The sequence below is a fragment of the Schistocerca americana genome, chromosome 7 (assembly GCF_021461395.2).
Source record: "Schistocerca americana isolate TAMUIC-IGC-003095 chromosome 7, iqSchAmer2.1, whole genome shotgun sequence".
In the NCBI taxonomy this organism is placed as follows: domain Eukaryota; kingdom Metazoa; phylum Arthropoda; class Insecta; order Orthoptera; family Acrididae; genus Schistocerca; species Schistocerca americana.
Genome location: NC_060125.1, coordinates 559114366 through 559131929, shown reverse-complemented (window position 1 = coordinate 559131929; position 17564 = coordinate 559114366).

Sequence of the window (17564 nt, the reverse complement as noted above, 5' to 3'; positions counted from 1 at the left end):
TTGAAGATGAGTGTTCCTGAGTAGTGGACCCCTTTTTGAACTAAAGTAAGTGTTTTTAAGTCCTTGTGCAGATCATTTTTGTTCCTGGTATTGTATGTATGAACTGAGTTGTTTGTTGGAAAAAGAGATATATTATTTACGACAAATTTTATTAAGAAGTAAATATACTGAGAGGCAGTAGTTAACCTGCGAGCCGGAAGTATAGTGAGACTCTGTCATTTGGGCCTACGAGAGTTATAGTTTTTTTTTGTTTGTTTCTCATGCCTAGATAACTGTACAAACATATCGTTGCATGTATTGTAATAATCATTACATATAATGATCCACATGCAACAATATCTCTACGGAAGTATCTAGGCATGAAATACAAAACAAAAAAAGCTAACCTGCAAATCTCGTACGTCCAAACGACAGTCTCACTGTACTTCTGGCCCGCCAACAGTTTCATTTTCTTTCGTATTTTCCCCCAGTACCAATGCAAGAATCTGAAGTACCCAGTTCTTTGAAGAGGTTTCTGCAGGAGGTCCGTGAATTTACTCCACAAATAATACGTATTACACGCTTTTGGACCTTGAAAACTTTTGTTTGACTTCAAGATTTACCCCAAAATATTATCCCATATGACATTATGGAATGAAAGTATGCAAGCTTTTTCATTTTTATGTTGCCTATGTCTGCTAACACTCGAATTGCAAATACAGATTTGTTAAGGCGTTTCTGCAGTTCTGTGGTGTGCTCCTCCCAACTGAATTTATTATCAAGTTGTAATCCCAGGACTTTTAAGACTGTCAACCTCGTGTGTATGGTTCCATTTTTTCCCCCCACTTCTTTTCCGCATGTGCACACAATGCAGTTGGAGTACGTAGAACTACTGCGGTTAATAACAAGTTGTTGTCAGCCATCTTGAACTTTGACGAAAAATTTGATGACAGTGTAATACCCCTTCTAGCGCTACGTCAAAGATCTTTGTCCAATATATTGGACGGAATATTGGATCACATCTTTGATCAAATATTGGACAAAGAAATTTGATAGTGTAATACCGGCCTTAGGAGCGGAAAATAGCTAGTTAATAGCAGACTGGAAGACCTTATGAAAAAAGCTCCAGTTTACCTGTATAATAATACTAGATTCTGTTCCCTACATTTCGTACAAAAAAAGGTCATGAACGCAGACAACAATAAACTCGTGTGGAATGCAGTACCCACGGGACTAGTGTAGCAGGGGATACAACCCGTCGGCTTTGGAGATTGACGTCACAAGAGGCCAATCGAGAAGCGATTCTTCTTAGTGTTGTAGCTCCCTTCAGTGGCTGATAAGTGTTTTTTGGCTTTTAAAAAAAAAATCTCACGAGATAGAATAAACAGTTCCACTTTATTAAGCAATCAGTAAAAAAACGAAACTGAACCATAACAGCAAAAGTGAAAATGGTAAACTGCTATCTGGCGACTTGTGACGTCATTGTCCAAAGCCGACGGGTTGTATCCCCTGCTGCACTAGACCTGTACCCACACTGTTTGACATCGCAAATAAGCCACCTCATCTGACGATGAAGAGGAAACTGCCACAAATATTCGACAATCTTTCTAAAGCTGTAAAACAGTCCTATGACAGAAGCAACCAGTTCAACTCTCCATGTATCAGTGCCAGATTCATGTGAATCGTCAACACACCTGCTTTGACGATGAAGAGGTTAGGTTAAATGCAGTTATTCGTATCTTACAAAAGCGTAATGTTTGGTATGTATTTCATTCACTTCTGTTGTTAGTCACTTAATTTTCCTTGTTTCTTTCGTGTGATGACAATTACTTTGTTACCACTTTGTTTCCTGACAGATTGTTTGAAAATTATTCAAATAGTTGGTTCTGCGTGAAATGTAATGTAATCAGCTCATTATAATGTTTTCAACATATTTCTCCCACTATTTGGCAGTTACTTGTCCCGCTTAGAATAATATAAACATGAAGATCGTACTTGTGGCGACGACAATGAAAAACACAGTAGGCCTACAGAACGATAAATGAGCTGTCGATCGCTTTTGCATGTAGAGATACATATCTGTGTTCATTACGTGTGAATCTGTGTGTTTATATACTTTTGACATCAACGTGGTTAGCTGCAGTATTATCCAACGTCACAAGTGTTACTTGCCACTCGATTCACGGTTTTTGTCCATATTTGCGTTTATTTTAGAATCATTTTTTTGAAACATATATGCCTTCTGATACTACACAAACCCCCAGAGGCAAGAAAATAAGTCAAATATTTAGTAAATTACGTAGGATATGGATGCAAAACAAACGTAATTATTACGACGCGTCTGACGTTCACCTTACTCGCTGCTTGGAGCGCTAGTGTCGCTACATATGTCAAACGGTAACAACTTTTACTACAGTGAGTGTCGCAACTGTTATGTTAGACTGTGGTATAGAGATCAGTGCCGCACACCTTTCGAAGATATGCTTTGGCTTTCTCGAAGGCGTCCAAGTCTCTGTTATCAAAGCAAATTACATGGGTGTTAAGTTCATGGAGCGCGCTGCAGCAAGGAGAAAGCGTCTCTCAGCACTCCTAGCGGTCAGTGCTCGAACCCTGTTGAGATGCGCTGGCCGAGCAGTTGATTAACTGACATCTAGTAGTGGTGGTAGTAGCAACAGTAGCAGCTTTATTCATCCATAGATCTTTTTTTACACAGATATAGGACATGTCAAAATATTTACAACTTGAGATCAATTTAAAATAAGTTAATTCGTATACACACACAGTTACAGACTTATAGTTAGGGACATTTAATAGATTTACTCCAGATATATATAATACTTCTTTTACCAATACCTTATTAAATAATGTAATGCCACACTGTTTACTCATATCTCACTATCAGTCCACCCTAACACACATTGTTTCATAATACTGCAGACACAAACAACACACTGGTGATCTCTAGCCCATTTTCTGTGCTGCAACAACCCACTTGCTATCCTGAACAACTGACTCAGCATTCTTCTATAATGACTGAGATGTTGAGCTCAGAAAGAGGAAGAGGTGTTAATATTGTGCCATGCATAGCTTGGGACTAAGTATTTATAGAAAAGGAAAAAGCATAGTGTGGAGGTGTTATGTGGAATGTTGGCTGTTTTATAATCATCATTATTATTATTTATTTGTATAACATTTTTGTTTAGCAAACCACTACTCTGTTTTATCTAAGTAATCCTTCAATGTATAAAATGTATTGCCTAACAGGTACTTTTTAGCTGCCTTATTAAATAAGTGTATTTTTGCTATTTCTTTAATTACTTTTGGTAATTTATTGTACAGATTTATTCCTTGGTAGAAAATGCTGTTTGGAGTTTCATGTTTATTTTTTCTTGGTAAATGTAAGTTGAGTTTAGCACCTGTTCCATGGTCAGGGACAGAGCTGTTTGTGCAGCAACTACCAATGTTATTTTTGATGTGTATAGCTGACTGATAAAGTTATTCAGATGGAGCAGTTAAAATCCCAATTGTTCTGAACAGATTTTTACAATATCCTCAACTACAATTTTTGGTTATTATTTTTATGGCTCTTTTCTGGAGTTTGAAAATTGTGTTCATATTTTGTGCATTTGTTCCCCAGAAAAGAATGCAGTAGCTAAGAACTGAGTGTACATATGAACAGTATGTAACTAAAAGACACTGCATGTTACACGCTGATGATAGGATTCTAAGGCATAACAAGCTGATGACATTCTGTTTGCCAGTACATTTGTGTGTTCACACCACTTCAACTGAGAATTAGTATTCATTCCGAGAAATTTTGCATTTGTTACACAGCCTATAGAGGTGCCATCTACATTTAAGTTAACATTGTCATTTTTCCTCTTTGAACTGAAATTCATGGTATTAGTTTTCTTTATGTTCAGTGTCACTTTATTGCTTACTGGCCAGTTGTAAAGTTCCTTGAGAGCTTCGTTTGCTTTCTCTGCAAGGAGTTCTCTTGTTTTCTCAGTGACTATGATATTGCTGTCATCAGCAAAGAGAATCTTTTCACCATGAGTAACACTACTGGAAAAGTCATTGATGCATATTGGGAATAGTATTGGTCCTAATTCGCTACGTTGTGGAACCCATACATTAATGTATTTTGTTTCTGATAAGTGTTTTACTAAATGATCTACTTGAAGTCTGTGTTCCCTACTCTTTGTACCCTATCTGCTAGGTATGATCGAAACTAGTCATTAGGTAACCCTCTTATTCCTAAAGCTTTTAATTTATTTAATAGAATCTTGTGGTCGACTGTTTCAAAGGCATTAGAAAGATCCAAAAATATGCCTGTGACACACTCATCGTTATCAAGAGCATCAAGTACAACGTTTGTGAATTCTATTACGGCTGATTCCGTACCACTTTAGAAACCAAACTGTGATTCACTTAATAGATTGTATTTATTCATGTAATTCATTAATCTGCCATTCATAATTGCTTCTATTGTTTTTGAGAATGGTGACAGCACGGAAATGGGCCAGTAAGTTTCTATGTCTTCTGCATTACCTTTCTTAAGCAAAGGTGTAACTCTAGCTGGTTTTAAAGCAAAGGTACAACTATAGCTGGTTTTAACTGCTCTGGAAATGTCCCTGATGTGAAGGACTGATTTACTATATTTGTTAAGGGCTTTGTATATCTCTATGCATTGTTTCAGTACACACATTGGTGCTTCATGTAAGCCTACTGACTTTTTATTTTTTAGTTTTTGAACAATTTTGTTGACTTCATTATTTGCAGGTGTTATACTTGTTTTTGAGAATTTTTACTTTAACTTCTCTGCAATACTTGACATATGCTCGTTTTCATAGTTTGCTACGTGTTATGAATCATTTATTACCTTATCCCCCTCCCTTAGCAGGTTATTCTGCATTTGTTTGCCTCTCCCTGTTTTCTTTTTATAACATCCCAGACTGCTTTGGTTTTATTCTCTGCATTATATATTATTTTGTCATTAAATGACTTTTTTGCAGCAATCAGCATCTTCTTGTAGATCTTTTTGTTTCTATGATAGAAATTTAAGAATTCTGGATCATTGCAACTCTTTTTCATCGAACTGAGCTATTTAAGTGTTTGGGAGGACTTCTTAATACTTGCTGTTATCCAAATGTTTTTGTGAGATGTTTATACAGACATGCATACTTTTGGAAATGCCTTTTCAAATTAAATAATGTGGAGAATACTGTAATCAAATTAATTTTCTTACACACTTCATCCCAGCTTTGTTTTGCTAGTTCTTTTGAAAAACTTTTATTTTGATTTCTGATAGATTTCGTTTGTAGGCTTGTAATTTAGGGAATGATTCAATGCCTGATTTTACCATTGTTATTTGACAGAGATGGTCTGATAGTCCAAGATCTTTTATAGCTCCATCACATTTTTCCCTGTCCATATTTGTGGCCACATGTACAATTACTGATGCAGTCATTGTAGTAACCATTTTTGCACTATTGACCAATAGGGATATGCCAAAACTCTGATGGATATTTATGAGGGTGCTGCAAGATTCGTTTATGATATTAATGTTGATGTTAATGTCCACACACAGAATTATGTTGACCTTTTTACTTGAGACTTTGTCTAGAACTTCTGTAAATTTCTGAAAAAAGTGGCCACACCACCATTGGGAGATCTATACACACACAAAATGTTTAATTTCTTGCTGATATCAAGCCCTGTTAATTCAATAGCTGATATTTCAAAGTGAGGTCATGTCTTGATTTCACCTGCGTTCCTTTTCTGATATAAATGCGTGATCCTCCTCCCATGCAGTAAGAGTTTGCCCTTTCATACAGTGACAATACTACATGCTGGGTTTCTGCGTCTCCACACAAGCGCTCAGTCACACAGACTACCGTGCAGTTTAAAGACTGGAGCCCACCCTCTAATAGTTGCATTTTATTTTTTATTGATTGCATGTTTTGATGGAGGACTGTTAAGTCTGTGAAATACCCCATGTTACTCTTTCCAAAGGTTTGTCTTTGTGACACCTGGTATATGTGATATCAGAAGTGTTAAAATCTGTCTTGTGAGTGATTGTTTCAGTTTTTTTTAAACTGCTGGAGATACTCTTTAGGCAGGAATACCTGATGTCTGGATTTATCCTAAAAATACCTACTTTTTCTACCTATGATAAGATGTATTAGAACATGCGTGGCCTGAGATCCACCCCCTATACTTTCATGAATCAGCTGTACCAATCTTCCCTTCCCAGTCCTGTTTAGGTGTAGGCCACGTCTAGTGAAACCCTATATGTTGATAGTCCTGACAGCCAACAGAGAAACACGAGCAAAGTTGGCTGTCCTCAGAGCCATTCCTAGCCCCATATTGATTCGCCTCACAGCTCCATCAAGGTGTGGTCGATGATGACGCCGAAACAGCTCAACAAAGTGTACATTGGTGCCATGAGTCAGGAAGCTATCTTGTCCAGGCCACCACCTATGTCATATGCCCCATCCCCGTCCAAACTGTTTCCCACCCCACCCACCATCACTACATGGTCCTCTTTTGTAAATTTCTTAAATAAAGACCCTAAGTCCTGATCACATGACTTAGTCCTGCATTTGACTGGAAGATACTGGTGTTCTGCTATGCCGTCCTTGAACTTTCCTGTAACTGAGGGCCTACACCTCGCCTATGGTTACTACCTAGAAGCAGCACTTTGTTCTTCCTAACTCTTTGTACATTCCTAGGCTTCTTGGCCTTTGTTGAAGTGTGCTGCACATTTCCTGAACCTCATTCTACGTGAGGATTTCTCCACTTAACTCTGGCAATGGTAGAAACCTGCTTTTGGTGTTGATGATAAAACTGTCACATCGCGTTCTCTTTCTTCCTAGATTAGATTAGATTAGGCTAATGTACCTTCCACAGGTCCCAAGTGGAATGATCGCCATTTTTTGAAATGAGCACTATATGAAAGAATCATTTTACAAACATTAATGCACTGGATTTAAAATAAAAAAAGTTTCTTTTATTTAAAAGGTAATAAACCTGTAATAGAACTACCATAATACTTATTTACAATGAACACATTACTGCACTCAAACAGTGCAGAAGTTAGATTGTACTTACACACACACACACTTATTTACAATGAACACATTACTGCACTGAAATTATGCAGAAGTTATATCGTACTTATACACAAATCAGTTGGCTGTACTGAGAAACTCATCAGTGGAATAGGAGTTGGCCACCAATAAATCCTTTAAGCTTCTCTTTAACTGAATGTCATTGGTTGTTAAGCTTTTTATGGCTGCTGGCAAGTTATTGAAAATGTGTGTTCCTGAATAATAAACACCTTTTTGTACAAGAGTAAGTGACTTTAAATCCTTGTGAAGATTGTTCTTATTTCTAGTATTGATTCCATGAATTGAACTGTTGGTTTGAAAAAGTGATCTATTTTTAATGACAAATTTCGTTAAGGAATAAACATATTGGGAAGAAGCAGTTAGTATCCCTAGCTCCATAAACAGGCATCTGCAGGATGTTCTTGAGTTCACACCATATATAACTCTTACTGCACGTTTTTGTGACCAGAAAACTTTACCTTGGCTTGATGAATTACTCCAAAAAATAATCCCATATTACATTATGGAATGAAAGTAAGCATAGTATGCCAGCTTTTTCATTTTTATATGCCCTATGTCTGACACAATTCGCATTGCAAATAGAGATTTGTTAAGATGCTTCAGCAGTTCTGTGGTGTGCTCCTCCCAGTTGAATTAATTACAAGCTGTAATCCCAAGAATTTAACATTGTCCACTTCTTCTATCTGCTTGTCATCATATGTTAGGCATATACTCATGGGATATCCCTTACAAGTTCTGAACTGCATGTAGTGTGTTTTTTCAAAGTTTAGTGACAAAGAATTGGCTAGGAACCAGTGATTACTGTCCTCAAATATTTTATTAGTCGATCTTTCTAAGACTACACTTGATTGGATTTTTATTGCAATGTTTGTATCATCGGCAAACAAAATGCATTTGGCATCTGGTAATGTTACTGATGAAAGGTCATTGATATACACTAGAAAAAGTAAGGGCCCTAAAATGGATCCTTGTGAGACCCCACATGTAATTAGTTCCCAGTTGGATGATGCCTGATAGCTTAATGCATGTCTCTTTCCTAATAATACTCTTTGTTCCCTGTCAGAGATACAAGATTTGAACCATTTTGCAGCATTTCCTGTTACACTATAATATTCTAATTTAGGTAAAAGGATATTTTGATTTACACAGTCAAATGCCTTTGATAGATCACAAAATATATCATTTGCCTGTAATTTTTTGTTTTATGAATTAAGCACATTTTAACTGTAAGTGTAGGTAGCCTTCTCAATATCAGAACCCTTTAGAAATCCGAACTGCGACTTTGACAGTATGTTATTTGAGATAAGATGGTTATAAAGCCGATTGTACATTACTTTTTCTAAAATTTTTGAGAATGCTGGCATCATTGAAATTGGCGGAAATTTAATGCTATTTCTTTATCTCCTTTCTTAAACAGTGGCTTATATTCAGCATATTTCAACCATTCAGGAAATATTCCACTGATAAACGACTGATTACAATGATAGCGTAATGTGTTACTTAGCTCAAAATCACATTCTTAATTAACTTTGTTGATATTTCATCATACCCACTACATGTTTTTGATTTTAAAGATTTTATGATGGACATTATTTCTGCTGGGGTAGTGAAGGTCAAATTCATATTATGGAAGTTACTTGAAATGTCTGGTCTGAGGTATTCCATAGCAGCATCTACAGAACCTGACAACCCCATCTTTTCAGTAACATTCTCCTACCAGTTGCCAGTTCCCAACCACCCTCCTCCTCCCTATCTCCCTTGATCCTTATGAGTTCCTTCTTTGCTTCCTCCAACTGTGTCTGAAGAGCACAGATTTTCCTTTCCTGTTTCCCAATCAAAATGTTCCTGTCGCATACTCTGCAGTTCCAGGAGAGAGCCTCTTCTGTTCTCCAAACACCATTACATCCCCCCCACCCCCACTGAAAATATTTCCTAAGAGATTGGCAACAAATCCCTCTACTCACTACCCTATAACAGCTCCCACATTTCTCAGTCGCGGTCATCTTCGAAAGAATAATTAAGTTTAAAGAACGTTTTAAATTTGTCGAGGACCCGAGACTGCCTGTGTGTAAACAAAAAACGACACTAAAGTCTTATGTGTGGTTGTTGTTGTTCTTGTACTGATTTAGATATACAATGACAGAAGAATGAATTAGCACTCACTTTGTTTTTAGAGAATTTACGTTATCAAGCGTGTTTAGTCAGGTTTTTAAACGTCTATAACTCGGAAAATTTAGGCCTAGATTGTGTCTATCTAACTAGTAAACAATACGAAATGTGTTAGTTAATACGATTTACAAACGTATAATTACACTTTTATTGCGAGATTAGTCACTGATGAAACTAGAAGCTGTCTTTTTTAAATGTATTTTTCTCTATCAAGAAAACCTGAATATATTTTTTTGTGCTTATGTCACGCAGAATTTCGGGTTATGTCTCGATTGTTGACACTTCAGATAACTCGACGTTTTTTCAAGAACAAGCTCGTTCTTGCTAATATGCAGTTGTGTGACAATTACGAACACTACAGCAAGTATATGAAACAAAGAAAATTGAAATTTAACACTATTTCCTCTTAAATAAGTTGTTTTAGCGGATGAAGAAAATACTGGTGATCTCATTCGGCGGCCATCTCGGAAGAAGCCCTACGTCGCTACACCAGCCCTCTTTGGGAAAGAGGAGTGCCCTCGTTGGATGATGCCAGAAGTGGCGTCGCTGGAGCGGGTCCGTGAACTCATCGGGAAGCCGTAGGACTTCTCCATACACCAGTTCTGCTGGTGAGGCTTCTAGATCCGATTTATACATGTTACATAGGCCAAGCAAAAGCAATGGTAAGACAGAGGTCCATTGTGATCCATGGTGCATTAAGGCTGCTTTAAGCGATCGGTACCAGCATTCAATCATGCCACTACCGACAGGATGGTAACTTGTCGTCGTGTGATGCAATGTGCCGCAAAATTTACTTAGTTGCGCAAATAGGTCTGATTCGAATTGCCGTCCTCTGTCCGTGGTTATATGAAGTGGACAACCAAAATGGGCGATCCAGTGTGACACAAATGCATTGGATAGCGTCTCAGTAGGAATGTTATCCACCAGAATGGCTTCTGGCTAGCGCGTGAATCAGTCTATTACTATCAATTCAATTCAATTCAATTTATTATCATCCATTTTATAATATACATGATATAGGAACTGTCATATAGAAAGCAAGAGAGAGAGAGAGAGAGAGAGACAGAGAGAGAGAGCATGATTTATATTTTTAACAATTAAGGGAAATAACATTTTGTTAGTTACACTTTACATATTTTGTCTTCTTTTTACATGAAATATGAGAAAAAAATTACAAGGTTTATACAAAGAAAAATCCATTAAAGGGAATAACATTTTCTTAATTACACTTTAATATTTTTCTTAATTCACCTTCACATATTTTGTCTTCTATTTACTTACATGCAAGTTGAAAAAAAGAAGGATTATGCAGAAAAATCAAAAGATAAGCACTGTCTGTTTAGATAGCAAAGAAATTCATCAACATTATAGAAACTCTGACCTAATAGTAGCTTCTTTAGTTCTTTTTTAAATATATGAAAGTTTTGTATGCTTTTTATTTCTTTTGGTAAGGCATTGAACATTATTTTGGGTAGATACATCACACTATTTTGGTAGAGGGATTTTGAATGTATGTTTCTATGGAAATCGTGCCTGTTTCTGGTCTGATAGTCGTGTACTTCATTGTTTAGAGAAGAGAATTCTTGATTTGACTTTAGGAAACATACTGATTCATAGATGAATAAGCTAGGGAGGGTCAAAATTTTCAACTCCTTAAAGAGTCCTCTACATGGATCTCTGTAGGCAACACCCTTCAGAATACGAATAGCTCTCTTTTGAAGCTTAAAGCAACTTTTTGCAAAACCTGTATTCCCCAAAATATAATACCATATCTTAGAGTACTACAAATGTAAGAGTAGTAGGCACATAGAACTGTTTCAAAATTACAGTTTTCTTTAAGTTTTCTCAATATATAACAGTATTTACTAAGTTTTTCATTCAATAGTTCAACATGTTTTTCCCATCTCAAGTTATTGTCCAGCCATACACCTAAAAATTTTGTAAAAGAAGGTTGTTCTATCAGACATTTCCCAATCTCTACTCTTATGTTATTTTTTACTTTGTTCCTTATGTGCCTAAAGTTCATCCAAGTGGTTTTTTTGTCATTTATAATTAAGTAATTGTCCTTGAACCATTCAGCTGCCTCATTCATTGTTGAAGCTATTTTTTACTGTAGGTCAGTTTCACTAACTCCCCTAATAAAAAGGCTCGTATCATCTGCGAAAAGTACTGATTCTGTTCTTGTTAGATGGTTAGGAAAATGATAAATAAAAACTAAGAAGAGCAAAGGGCCTAGAACAGAACCCTGGGGTACACCACTGTTGACTTTTCGATATGTTGAGTAATATTTTCTGCCATTATGTATTAAGTCAACACTTTGATATCTGTTGCACAGATACGATTGAAACCAGCTGTATGATTTTCCGCATACTCCATAGCAATACAGTTTCTGTAGCAAAATATCATGGTTGATGAGGTCAAATGCCTTGGATAGATCTAAAAATATTCCACAGTTTAAGTCCTCATTATCCATTGCAGTTAAAGCCTGTTCCAAGCAGTAATATACAGCTGTTTCTGTGGACTTGCTTTTCCTGAATCCATTCTGTGTGTTGGTTAGAATTTTTCATTTGTTTAGGAAACTCAACAGTCTCTCATACATAATCCTCTCAATTACTTTAGCAAAACCTGAAAGTTGTGACAATGGTCTATAAATTTGTATGGTATGTGGACAGTCTTTTTTATAAAGTGGCTTTACTATCGATTTTTTAAGTGCAGGAGGGAATTCACCAGTTTTAAATGATGTATTAATAATACCAACTAGTTACATTATTATTTTGTTTGCATTATATTTTATGACCATATCAGGAATACCATCACATTCAAAAAAGGACATTTTATTTTTCAGTTAATTAATTGCATTTCTTACTTCTGAATGCGTAACTGGGCACAAAAACATTGTCTTCACATTTGCTGGAACTTTTGACTTACTACCTTTTGAGTTCTCCAGGGTCTTGATAGGATTTTGAGCACTGTTAATGTAGTAGTCATTGAACATATTGGCTGCACATTGAGGGTCTTCAACAACCTTTCCTCCCTTTTTTATGATAAGATTATAGTTTGTCACTTTGGATTTACCAATGTTATGGTGTATGACCTTCTAAACTGATTTGGTTTTATTGCTGACTTTTCTGATAATGAAATCACTGTTCAGTTTTTTTTTTTTTTTTTTTTGCTGCATGAATATGTTTTCTGTAGACTTTTCTGTAGCATCTAAGATATAGTTTTAAAGCTGTATCACGCTTTGAATGCCAACCCAGATCTCTAAGAGTACCTGCAGATTTCATAATTCCTGCAGTTAACCATGAATTAAATATGAAAGAGATTTTTACTTTTTTGAGGGGGAAAGCGACATCAAGACAGTAATAACAATCAGAGAAAAATGACTCATATTTAGAGTCTACAGTTTTGTTTGGGTCTCTGTCCCATTCAACACTATGCAACATACTATGGAAATTCCAAAGGCTACTTTCATTAATATATCTGGTTTCTATATAGTTTTCACTGCCATGTTTTTTCCTAACCATATTTTTTTAATAAGAGCTTGATTGCCATGTGGTCAGAGAAACCAGTATCTGTTACTTCAACCTCATAACTACAGGTCTCTTTGTTAATAAACACCTGATCAATTGTTGTCTCACACCCATCTCCATACATAGCGATATCAGTTACTGTAGCTTCTAAATTATATGAGATGAGGAGATTTAGCAATTGATCCTTGTGTGCATTACTATTACTTCTAAAATTGACGTTGAAATCTCACAGTACAATTCTTGATTTTGACCTAACTCTCAATTCATTCATTAGATCCTCAAATTTTTTTTAAAAAATAAAGGAATATTTCCAGAAGGTGACCTATATATATATATATATATATATATATATATATATATATATATATATATATATACAGACAATTACCAAACCAAAGTCAGTCAGTTCACAGACCCAGTATTCAAATTCTTTTTCTATACACTTTACTTTGTTTAACTTTAGTTCTTTAGAATTAAGATTGTCTCTAACATAAATACAAACACCTCCACATCTGTAATTTTTTCTGCAAAAACTGCTTATAATTTTAGATTTGGGAAGGGCTGCTGCACATATTTGAGAGTTTTGTAACCAGTGTTCACTGACACATACAACAGATACTTGGCTAAAACTGTCACTTAACAAAACTTCAAGTTCACCCAACGTATTACTTAAACCGTGTACATTCTGATATAGGACTGAAAACTGATTATTAGACACATAGTTAAATAAATTATTACTTATCTTAACACTGCTTTCTTGTGGCTCTTTGACACTAAAAAATCCTTGAGGTGATTTGGCTGCCTCACACTTCTTCTAATTGGTAGCCCAGAAATTATTGCTGCTGTTGGTTCTGATGAAGTGGTTACCGAAGCTGGTTGTGGTGTTGGTTAGGCTACTGGTGTTGTTGCTAAGACTGTTGTAGTAGTTCCTGGAATACTCATTCCTGATGCTACAGATGAAGCTGATAGTGTTGTTTGTTGGGCATCTGCTGTTACTGGACTAACTGGTAGCCCAGAAAGTATTGCTGCTGCTATTGTTGTTTCTGATGAAGTGGTTACTGATTCTGCTGTTGATGTTAAGACTGTCATTGTGGTTCATGGATTACTCATTGCTGACACAGTTGGCGGTGCTGTAGATGAAGCTGGTTGAGCTTCTGCTGTTTGTGCTGTTACTGGACTAGGTACTGCTGCTGATGTTGAATTGCCCACTATAGCAATGGTCTCTTCATTCTTTTTTTTTTTTGTCTAGAAATTGTACAATTTTATGTCCAAGCAGTGACTTACCACTTGCATGCAAATGCAAACCATGTTTAGTAAAGTCTTCTCGCTGCAAGAAATCAACAGATAAGAAATGTGCGGTGAGGAATGCTTTACATATTTTTTTGAAGTCTGTTTGCCGTAGCAATTTCACTGTCAGTAGATAAAATTCTCCTTCTGAAGGGGGCGGCGGACCTACTGCATCAATATGAATACGGGCAAAACGTGCCATTGTGTCTGGAAATTTGCGCACCAGCGCAGAGACATGGTGAGAAACCTTGATGTGCTGGCACTGTACGCATGCGCGAGCCCGTGTGTGACAGTATTTTTTTATTCCTGGCAACAGGAAACGGTTGGCTATTAGTCTGACTGTTGCCTTCACGCCGGGGTGACATAAATTATGTAGACTTTCGAAGGCTTGCTTGCGTAACGCCGTAAGAACGAACGGACGAGTTTTCCCAGTTGAAATGTCATAATATAGCCTTGCGTTTGTAGCTGGAACGTCGATTGGCTGAAGTTCAAGGCCAGACGTTGCATCTTGTCAACAATCTCGAAGTTCCAGGTCAGACTCCTATGCTTGGACTAGGCGTGCGAAATCTACAGTCTTTGTGATACTGCTCACTTGGGATAGACATTCTGCAACGACATTGTCGATTTACGATACATGCCGTACATCGGTAGTGAATTGTGCGATGAACTTCAGTCCATTGCATTGTTTCGGAGAACACTTGTCATTATTTTGTTGAAAGGCATAGGTGAGGGGTTTATGGTCTGTAAAAATGACAAAAACTCTAGCTTCCACCCGTGTAAGGAAATATTTAATGGACTCATAAACCGCCAACAATTTGCGCTCGTATGCCCTCCATTGTTGCTGCGCAAGAGATAACTTTCGTGAAAAGAATGCGAAAGGTTGCCAGGCTTCACCTATATGTTATTGCAATGCAGCACTGATTGTCACCTGGCCACCTGTGCGAGAGGTGCTTCCAAAGCCAAATGTCCAAGAAGGGCTGCGTCTGCTATACTTTTTTCATCGACTCTGTCCACAATACCAGCGTTTGGCCTTTAACGTAGGACCAGGTAAAGCTGCAGTAAGAGGCTCTTGGAGTTCTGCTGCATAAGTTAGGTGACGGCGGTAGAAATTAAGGACTCCCAAGAATCGTCGCAGTTCTTCAGCAGTTTCTGGCAGTGGAATATTCAATAGAGCCTCTACTTTCTCTAGTAATGGCAGTGACCCCTCTGATGAAATCTGGTGGCCTAAAAAGGTAACCTCTGTCTGGCCAGAAACACACTTTGAGGTGTTCAACACTACTCCGTATTCGTCAAGGCGTTTAAACACCTCAAGCAGGTCCTGTTTGTGTTCTTCTGGGGTCGCTGAAAAGACGAGTATATCATCAAGATATGCAAAACAACACTGCAAGCCTTGCAAAACGGAAACTATAAATCTTTGCCATATCCGAGCAGAATGTCATAAACAGGCTTTCAAACAGACCAAATGGCGTTACAATGGCCGTTTCCGGAATGTGTCTTACGGCAACAGGAATCTGTGTATATGCCTTTACGCAATCTAATATGCTAAACACCGTTTCTCCACATAGTGCGTAATTATAATCTTTCAAGACAGGAACAGGGTACCGATGCGGTATTGTCCTAGCATTCGAGGCTTGCTAACCGCCACAAGGACGCCGTGCACCGTTCTTCTTTGGCATTAAATGGAGGGATGACGACCGAGGACCACTAGACAGGCGAATGAGGCCTTCCTTCAACATTATATTAAATTCCACATTGGCAACCGCATATCGGCCAGGAGCAAGACGCCTGTGTCTACACGAAAGTGGAGGGCCTGCAGTAGTGGTAGTATAATGTGCAGTATTGTGACATACCTTTTGTGGAGCCCCAGGAGGCCTTGTGATAGCCAGGAATTGTTCTAGAAGTGCGGTATACTCATCACGCTTCGACTGGATCAGTTTGTCATCGTATACGCCGCGCTAGGTCGGACGGAATCCATCGACAGATAGTCCCGTGACGTTGTCTGTTAGGCGGGCGCTGGCGACGTCTGGCAGCAGTCGATAATGTACTAAGAAATCGGCTCCGATTATAGGCTCGGTTACGTCCGCCACGGTGAAATTCCACTTCGAGACGCGACGTAGTCCCAGGTCCAACTCGATGTGCTGCATTCCATACGTTGCAATGGTTGAATTATTAGCTGCGGAAGGGCAAAACGAGGTGGCTGGCTGATACTTGTGTAACTGGGTCCATGGCAAAATACATATGTCGGAATCCGTGTCCACCAAAAACTTGCGCCCTGTCTTGCGATCTGTCATAAAGCGAAGCATGGACGGCGGCCGACTGTTCAGAGCGATTACTTCTGCCTGTCGCTTATAACTGAGAAAGGTACACATTGAAGCACACTTGTGCGCCTGATTTCCGAATTTCCTGTGGTACCGACACATGTCTGCCCGGGTTAAACCTTCGGCCGCGGCGGAGATCGCCGAGGAACGACTTCTAGATGTTCTGTGGAATCGTCCTCTAGTGTACCTGTCGGACAGTAGATCGCCCATCTGCTTACCCGGCGTGTCGACCTTGCTTACGAGACTGTCGTAATCAGCCCGCGTTACCACCGGGGTGCTATTACACGCCGTCGTAATTTCAGGGCAGGAGGTCGGTACAATGGTGTCGTTGAATTCGATCCGCCAGGTCAGCAACGGCATCTAACGACATGTCCGTTTGTGATGCTATAACGGCCTTCACCTGTGCCGGCAGACGGCTGCTCCACAACATGGGTAGTAATGTATTAGGTACCATGCGCGTATAGTCTGTCTGTAAACTCAAGAGCGAGCAGCGCTTTTGGTGGGGGAAGTGGCCTTTCCCGGAAGAACCCTGCCACTGGCCTACAGGGCAACCCAAAATCAGTTGCCCATTACCTGTCCAGCGGTGTAGTTCGGCGTGCAGTGATATACGTCGTTTCTGTTCGTGGGATCTTAGTTGCCAATCTCAGTCAGTTAACTTTGTGTACTCACTGATATACTTCAGTATACGGAAGTGATGTATAATCGCTCTGAATTACAAGAAAATGTGCAGAATACGAACAAGAGGAGATATTTGCAGAGAACGAGCGTTCGATCGTCTCTAACGTTATTACAGCGTGTGTTAAGGAGGCGACACAAAAGAAACTGTTGGCTAATATTTCCAGTCCCAATCAAAGGGCTGCAGTATATGCAAATGTCAGCCTCGCCACAATAGGACGCGTAAGGAAGGAACTTGAAAACAAGGCGCATGGTTTCCTTGAATCGCCGCGAAGGAAAACTAGTAATTTAGGGAGGAAACCCATCGTTATAGACAGTTGCACAAAATTGGTCATTCGACAAACGATGGAGGACTTTTACATAAACCAAAAAATAGTGCCCACATTGCGGAAATTACTTACTGGCGTGAAACAAAAAATACAGTTTCCTTGCAGAAAGATGTTTTACACAAGACATTGCGTGAAATGGGATTT